At 41.8% G+C, this 7,286-nt stretch overlaps 1 non-coding gene across 1 annotated transcript; it reads left to right on the forward strand.

Moving 5' to 3' along the window:
- The first annotated feature begins 4,458 nt into the window (after window positions 1-4,458).
- Window positions 4,459-4,531, forward strand: Trnaa-ugc (transfer RNA alanine (anticodon UGC)). The gene has a single exon. It is a non-coding gene; the product is annotated as a tRNA-Ala (tRNA).
- The last annotated feature ends 2,755 nt before the right edge of the window (window positions 4,532-7,286 follow it).

Genomic DNA, 7,286 nt, shown 5'->3' on the forward strand with positions numbered 1-7,286 from the left:
GAGCAGAAAATGCATATGCCTTCACAAAGGAAAGAAACAGTTGATGTTGTGCTACATTAGAGTCGATCTATAACAGCTATAACGACAAACATCGACCAAGCTCGTAAGGTCCATTTCTCATACAAACGAATTTGGCCTGGAGTAGCGTATGCAATGAACACGTTCGCAGTGGACATCACCTGTCCGTTCACATTTCGACAGACACCCATCAGCCATATGACATGAATATTTCGACCGATTTAACAAGAAGCGTAGTAAACTTTGCTGAAAGTAATAATTTTTCCGTGTTTACAGAGAGGTGTTGCTCCGTAACTCTCTCCTGAATTAATAACAGCCCTTCCAGTTGGTTAAATGTTCTTTATTACATTCATCGACCGCTTTCGGGTTTCATATTTAACCCATTCTCTAGTCTAGTGGATCCGGAAGTAATGTGGTGGTGAAGCGAAGTCAAATGATATTTGACTTCATTTCACCGCAGGATAATTTTCAGGTCCGCTACAGAACGACTTAAATACAAAAGCCGAAAGCGGTCGTGGACTGCAATAAAGAGCGCAGTAGTAATTGGAGCGGCTACGCATTAATTTGCCAAAAGTGTATGATGGTCAATTGCAGCTAATTTGAAGGTGATTGAAGGCATTTTTCAAAAATATTTTCTGTTTTCTTACACCATTTAGAGAAATTTTTAAAAGCACCTTTTATTAAATGACCGCTTACCATGCTAATCAAGTTAACAATTTTCACGGTTCCTGGTGTTTCAGATAGGTAGGCATACATTTACGGCAAGAAATATCTGCAGTTTTCGAACAGTGGTTATTTCACTCCGAAATACAAAGTACAAATGTCGTTGTCTAATTAAAAGTTTATTCGCAGCCGCGGAAATTATTTGTTCTCAAGCGCATAATATCTTGGACAAATACGGCACGAGGTTTCGAGGAAGGGTGGCTGCCTGAGGAGGAGTATTGGAGCTCGGTGAGCATTTGCTTTGCCGTAAGAACGCTTTGTCATGACTGATTGTGAGAGCCGATTCTCAGAACGCTGGATTGAGGAACGCTTGAAATATCAAGGGTCGCGCTCGTCTCAGCAAACCTTAATTGCACCGTAACACCGCACCACCTTAATTACGGAGCTTTGTAATGATATCCGCCCCTTTGCACTCCCGTAATTACTACGAAAGTGCCCTGATGCATCAAGACTCGTGCCTTGCGCACTCAAGCCTTTGAAAGACGCAATTAATTCTTTTGGATGAAGTCTTAGCAGTCAACGAGCATAAGGAGAGAGACACCAGTTCTTGCGTTACATGAAGCTTGTCTGTATGCTCCAAACAGTCTGTCACGATCCCCCATCAACGGATTACGTTTGCAGTACGGTGGTGACAATGTTTTCGCTTCATTTTAGCGCCGTTACAAGAATATATCAGAAAAGTTATCAACATCAGATAAGACGCAGGTATTTGTTTTTTCTTACCATTAACGCCTTATGGCTTCATTTACAGCACTTTAACAGGAAGATACTTTTATAACGAACTGAATAGTCGCGCTATATGAAGTACAAAAAGTCCTTAACGTGCTGGAAATGGAATACGGAAATTGCAGATGCAGTTGAAAATCTTTCTGTATGGTTCTAAAAAATCGTTATTTCAATGAAATATGTTCCAAAGTTTGTAACATTTAAGCCTCCTTTTTCTTCTTCTCCTGCACTTTCCATATTAGGCCAATTGTGGCCTGTTACGGTTCCCATCTTTTCCTCTGTCTGCGAGGATCTCTTTTCCCTCTTGGTTTAAAGTTTTTATCTGACGCGATAGTCTCTCAGGATCCTTTCGATGTAGACGTTCATTCCATTACTTTTTGTTTTCATCCATTTTTTCTTTCACACTCCAGATTTTCAACTTCTCTCGAATAGCTTCATTCGTAATTTATACGTTCTTTCACAACCCTTCCTTGTTCTAAGAAATCTCGTTTCTGCTCCTTGCAATTGTTCTTCTTGTCTTTTACTCAGTGCCCACTATTCAGTTCCATACAATAGGGTTGAGAATGCGACTGTTTTATAAAACTTCAATCTTATTTCCTTCCGTGTTTCATACTTTGAAGTTCTGTTAATTGTTCCTCAGAAACTTCCAAATCTGTTCAACTTAATCTGCATATCTTCTTCATATTTCTGTGATATTTTATATCCAATACAGTTAAAATATTTTACCTATTCTGTTACGTTTTTGCTGAATATTTTATACAAAAAGGCATTGACTTAGATTTACTGGAAGATATTTTCATACTATATTCTTTACATATTTTATTTAGTTCATAAATTCGTTTTTTGTAAATGAAAAAATCACTGTAAGATCATCAACGTATAGGAATGATCTTAGTCTTATCAATGGAGCCGGCCGCGGTGGCCGTGCGGTTCTGGCGCTGCAGTCCGGAACCGCGGGACTGCTACGGTCGCAGGTTCGAATCCTGCCTCGGGCATGGGTGTGTGTGATGTCCTTAGGTTAGTTAGGTTTAAGTAGTTCTAAGTTCTCGGGGACTTATCACCTAAGATGTTGAGTCCCATCGTGCTCAGAGCCATTTGAACCAATCTTATCAATGGTTTAGTTACACCCCAGTGTTTATCCTTAAATTCCATCTACAAACTAAATTGTCAATGTAAATATTAAACAGCGTAGGGGACAAACTATAGTATTGTCTCACAACTTCATTTATTTGTATACGTTCTCTATATGTCTAGATTGCTGATATTTCTTTATACAGACTGTTGATAGTTGATGTAAACTGTAAAGTGTAACCTTGTGCTCCATTATTCTCCATAACTTTTCTGTAAGTACGTTATCAAAAGCTTTATCAGAATATATACAAGCAATATCCGTCTCTTCGTTAAACTCTCTCTTTTCAAAAGGCTGTCGTAAAATAAATACTGCACGTTTCTAAAACCGACCTATTCGTCCACAAGCAACAGCCGTTTTCGTTGTGGTGTTAACGGCAGCCTACCCAAGAGATTTGTAATTCCCTAGTCCGGCTGCTAAGCAGGCTCTGACCAAAGTTGCGGGATGACTCAGACTGTTGCAGGGAGTCCATTAGTTGATCTCAGATAGCAGGTGCGGATGTGAAGGGGTTACGGTGTGCTTGGTGCACAATACGGCGGTGCTACCTATTGGTGGTCAGATGTGGTCGACCGGAACCTTGACGAGTATGTCTGCTCTCACTTTCCCGTGCAGAAGCAGTCCAAAATCGGATCACTGTCACATGCGAATGCCCCACAAATCTGTATATAGCACAGTTTGACCAGCTGACCAAATTGAGAACCACAATGAGGCCCTTTTCAAAGTCTGTCAAGTGTCGATAACGCTTTCTCAAGTGACTAGGCGGTATCTCCGTGTCCTACACAGCTATCGTTCAATATCTGAGGATGTTCACGCCCATTATATACTCTACCAGGCCAGGCAACAACACTAAACATGAGCAACCCTAATGTACTCTGGCGGCCGTTGTACCTTTTACAGATAACTGTAGCGCTAATCATTTACATACCCACCCAAGGACTTCAGTGACATACACTATGTGATCAAAAGTATCCGGACACCCCCAAAAACATACGTTTTTCATATTAGGTGAATTGTGCTGCCATCTACTGCCAGGTACTCCATATCAGCGACCTCAATAGTCATTAGACATTGCGAGAGAGCAGAATGGGGCGCTCCGTGGAACTCACGGACTTTGAACGTAGGGGCGAGGCGAGGCATGTTATCAGTCTTCTGGATGGTTTGATGTGGTCCGCCACTACTTTGCCTTCTGCGCCGACCTCTTCACCTCACTACCTCTTAAATCTACCGTCCTCAATTATTTGCAGGATATAATCCAATCTCTGTCATCCCCTGCAGCTCCCTCTAACATCAACAGTTATTCTCTGACGGCTTAACACATCTCCTGTTACCCCGTTATTCCTTCTTGCCAGTATTTTCCACACATTCCTTTCCTTGCCGATTCTCAGAAAACCTCCTCATTTCTTGTCAATTCCCCTAATATTCAACATTGTCCTACAGCACCACATCTCACACGCTGAAGTTCTGATTTTTATTTTTTTTGCAGTCCATATTTCACTTCTACACAATGTTGTGCCCCACATGTATACTGGTATACTCAGAAATTTCTTCCACAAATTGAGGTCTACGTTTGATACTAGGAGATTTCTTTTGGCGGGGAATGCCTTCTTGCTCGTGTTAGTCCACTTCTTATGTCCTTCTTACGTCGTCCACCATGCGAAATTTTTCTTCCACCGTAGAATTCCTTCACTTCGTCTACTTCATGGTCGCCGTGTTTCATTACTGTTAGCCCTCATTACTATCGTCTTTCTTTGTTTTACTCTCAGCTCCTGTTCTGTGCTCATTAGTCTCTCCGTTCCGTTCAATAGGTCCTGTAATTCTTCCTCACTGGCTCTGAGGATAGCAGTGTCTCAGCGAATCTACCGAGCGAGGTGGTGCAGTGGTTAGCACACTGGACTTGCATTCGGGAGGACGACGGTTCAATCCCGTCTCCGGCCATCCTGATTTAGGTTTTCCGTGATTTCCCTAAATCGTCTCAGGCAAATGCCGGGATGGTTCCTTTGAAAGGGCACGGCCGATTTCCTTCCCAATCCTTCCCTAACCCGAGCTTGCGCTCCGTCTCTAATGACCTCGTTGTCGACGGGACGTTAAACACTAACCACCACCACCACCACCACCACCACCACCCAACTTAACAACTCCTCCAAACCTAGCACCTTGTCCTGGTTTTCTCTTCTTATTGTTCCCTCTTGAGTCTTGAACATATTGTATATTACCTATCTCCCCTTATAGCTTATAACTATTTTCTGAGAATTTCAATTATCTTGCACCATTCCATGTTGTCAAAAACTTTTTCAAGGCCGAAAAATTCTATGAAAGTGTCTTGATTTTTGTTATGTCCTGCTTCCAGTATCAAGCGCAACGTAAAAACTGTCTCTCTGGTGTCTTTAATTTTCCCAAAGCCAAACTAATCGTCATGAAAGGAATCCACAGTTTTTCCATTCTTCTGTATATTATTATTGTCAGCAACTTGGATGCTGAGCTTTTAGCCGATTGTTCGTTACTTCTCGCATTTGTCTGCCCATATGATTTCGTGACTGTGTGGATGATGTTTCTGAGCAAATCTGATGGCAAAGAACAAGTTTTAGATCAAAAATCGTCCTATTCTTGATCAAACTCCAACTTTAACACTGGATTCCCTGTGTTTTCTAAACCGACGTCCGTTTCTTCTTCCGTCCTGTCAGCAGACAGTTCTTCTCCATGGTAGAGGCTTTAAATGTACTCTTATGTTTCCACCCGATCTCTCTGTGGTTAACAGTGAATTTGCATTTGAACTCTTAATATCGATGCCTTTGCTTTTAATTTCACGGAAGATTTTTTTCGACGTTTCTATACGCTGAACCTGTTTTTACGTTGATGTTTCCTTTCGATTTCGAGACCCTGCAGCCATTTCGCATAGGTTTGCTTGTGTTTTCATTCCTGAGTGGCTTATATTGTTGTATTCTTAGCTTTTCCTGACATTTCTGTACTTAATTTTCGCGTCGAACAGTTGGAGGGTATGTTCTGTCATCCAAGATTTCTTCGCAGTTATCGTCTGTCCAACGACTGTGTTACTCTTTTTAAAGATGTCCATTCCTCCTCAACGGAATAGTCTGCTGGTGTATATCAAAGAATTTCAATTCCGCAACATCATCGGTCATACCTCAATATTGCGCTTCTTTTCACACTGACTGCTTCGGACGACTCTCTCAAACTTCATTCTGCTCTTCATCATCACTAAACTGTGGTCTGACAATGAGTCTATGTCTTCCCCTCGGTACACCTTACAATCCAATATATGATTTTGGAATCTGTGTCTGACCATGATGTAATCCAACTCGGACCACCCGTGTCTCTGTTTCTTTTCCAAGTGCACTTCTTCCTCTTGTGATCTTTTAACAGTGACTTCCCTATTTCTATCTGAAGTTTATTGCAAAACACAAACAGTTTTTCTCCTCTTTTGCAAAACACAAACAGTTTTTCTACTCTTCCATTCCTACTACCAAGCCCATAACTCTACATACTGAATTAACCTTTCAATACCCTCATGTATCTCCGTTGCTTCTTCATCGCCAGCTTGTGATGCTGACACGTACACATGATCTCTTGTTGCTCGGGTTGGTATGCTTTCGACTCCGATGAGAATAATCATATCACTGAATATTTCTCAATCGTTAAAGGTGTACTTCTGGATGCCCAGCCGAGTTGTCTCGCTCTCAGCCCTACCTTCCTTTTCAAAACGAATTCTTCTCGGGATATACCATTTTCTGCTGCTGTTGATATTACCCTGTATTCATCTAACCAGAAATACTGATAATCTTTCCATTTCACTTCAGTAACTCACACTACATCCAGATCGAGCCTTTGCATGACCCTTTCCAGATTTTCTAGCCCCCCCCTCGTTCATTCAGACTTCTGACATTCCACGCTCCGAGTCGTAGAATGTTACTGTTTCGTTTATTATTCAAGATTTTTCTCATGGTCACCTTCCCTTGGCACCCCCCTCCCGGAAATCCGAATGAGGGACAAAGCTGAAATATTTTGCAAATGAAGAGATCATCATGACACTTTTCCAATCTCAGGCCAGATGTCCAGTGTCTACACATAACGTGTCCTTAATGTAGTATTTTCCACTGCCTTCTGCATACTCATTACTATTTCTTCCACCTTCGTGGGTACGTTTCCGTCCCAAAGGCAAGAGGGTGCCCTGAACCACTTATCCCTCCCCCGCCCTCTTCGACAAGGCCATTGGCAGAATGAGGTCAACTTCTTAGGCTATACCGGACGTCTTCGGCCGCCATTGCTGATGATTTTTATTAAATATCTAATAAGTGGTTGCGATTTAACCCGAGACCTAGAACGTTTGGTTTATTAGTTAAAGACGTTACACCTAGACCATTGCCTACCATTGTGGATGGTATGCGGGAAGAAAGTTTGTCGATGCCACTCTACAAAAGCCCGATGTGAGAAACTCTTCTTCGTATTTACTCTATCTACACTGCTTATCTACTTGATGAGTCTCCCAGGCAGTCGAACAATATCTAAGGAGTGGTCAAACGAGGATTTGAAAGATACCTCTTTCGTGCGTAAACTGCACTTTTTTTAGGATTCGTTCAGTAAACCTGGGCCAAACATCTACTCCCCCACTGCAAGAATTAGCGTATTTATACAACCTCTATGCAAAAGAAACGAAATTGTTGGTGTTACTAAGGAA

Source organism: Schistocerca nitens, chromosome 2, assembly GCF_023898315.1.
Source record: "Schistocerca nitens isolate TAMUIC-IGC-003100 chromosome 2, iqSchNite1.1, whole genome shotgun sequence".
Lineage (NCBI taxonomy): Eukaryota > Metazoa > Arthropoda > Insecta > Orthoptera > Acrididae > Schistocerca > Schistocerca nitens.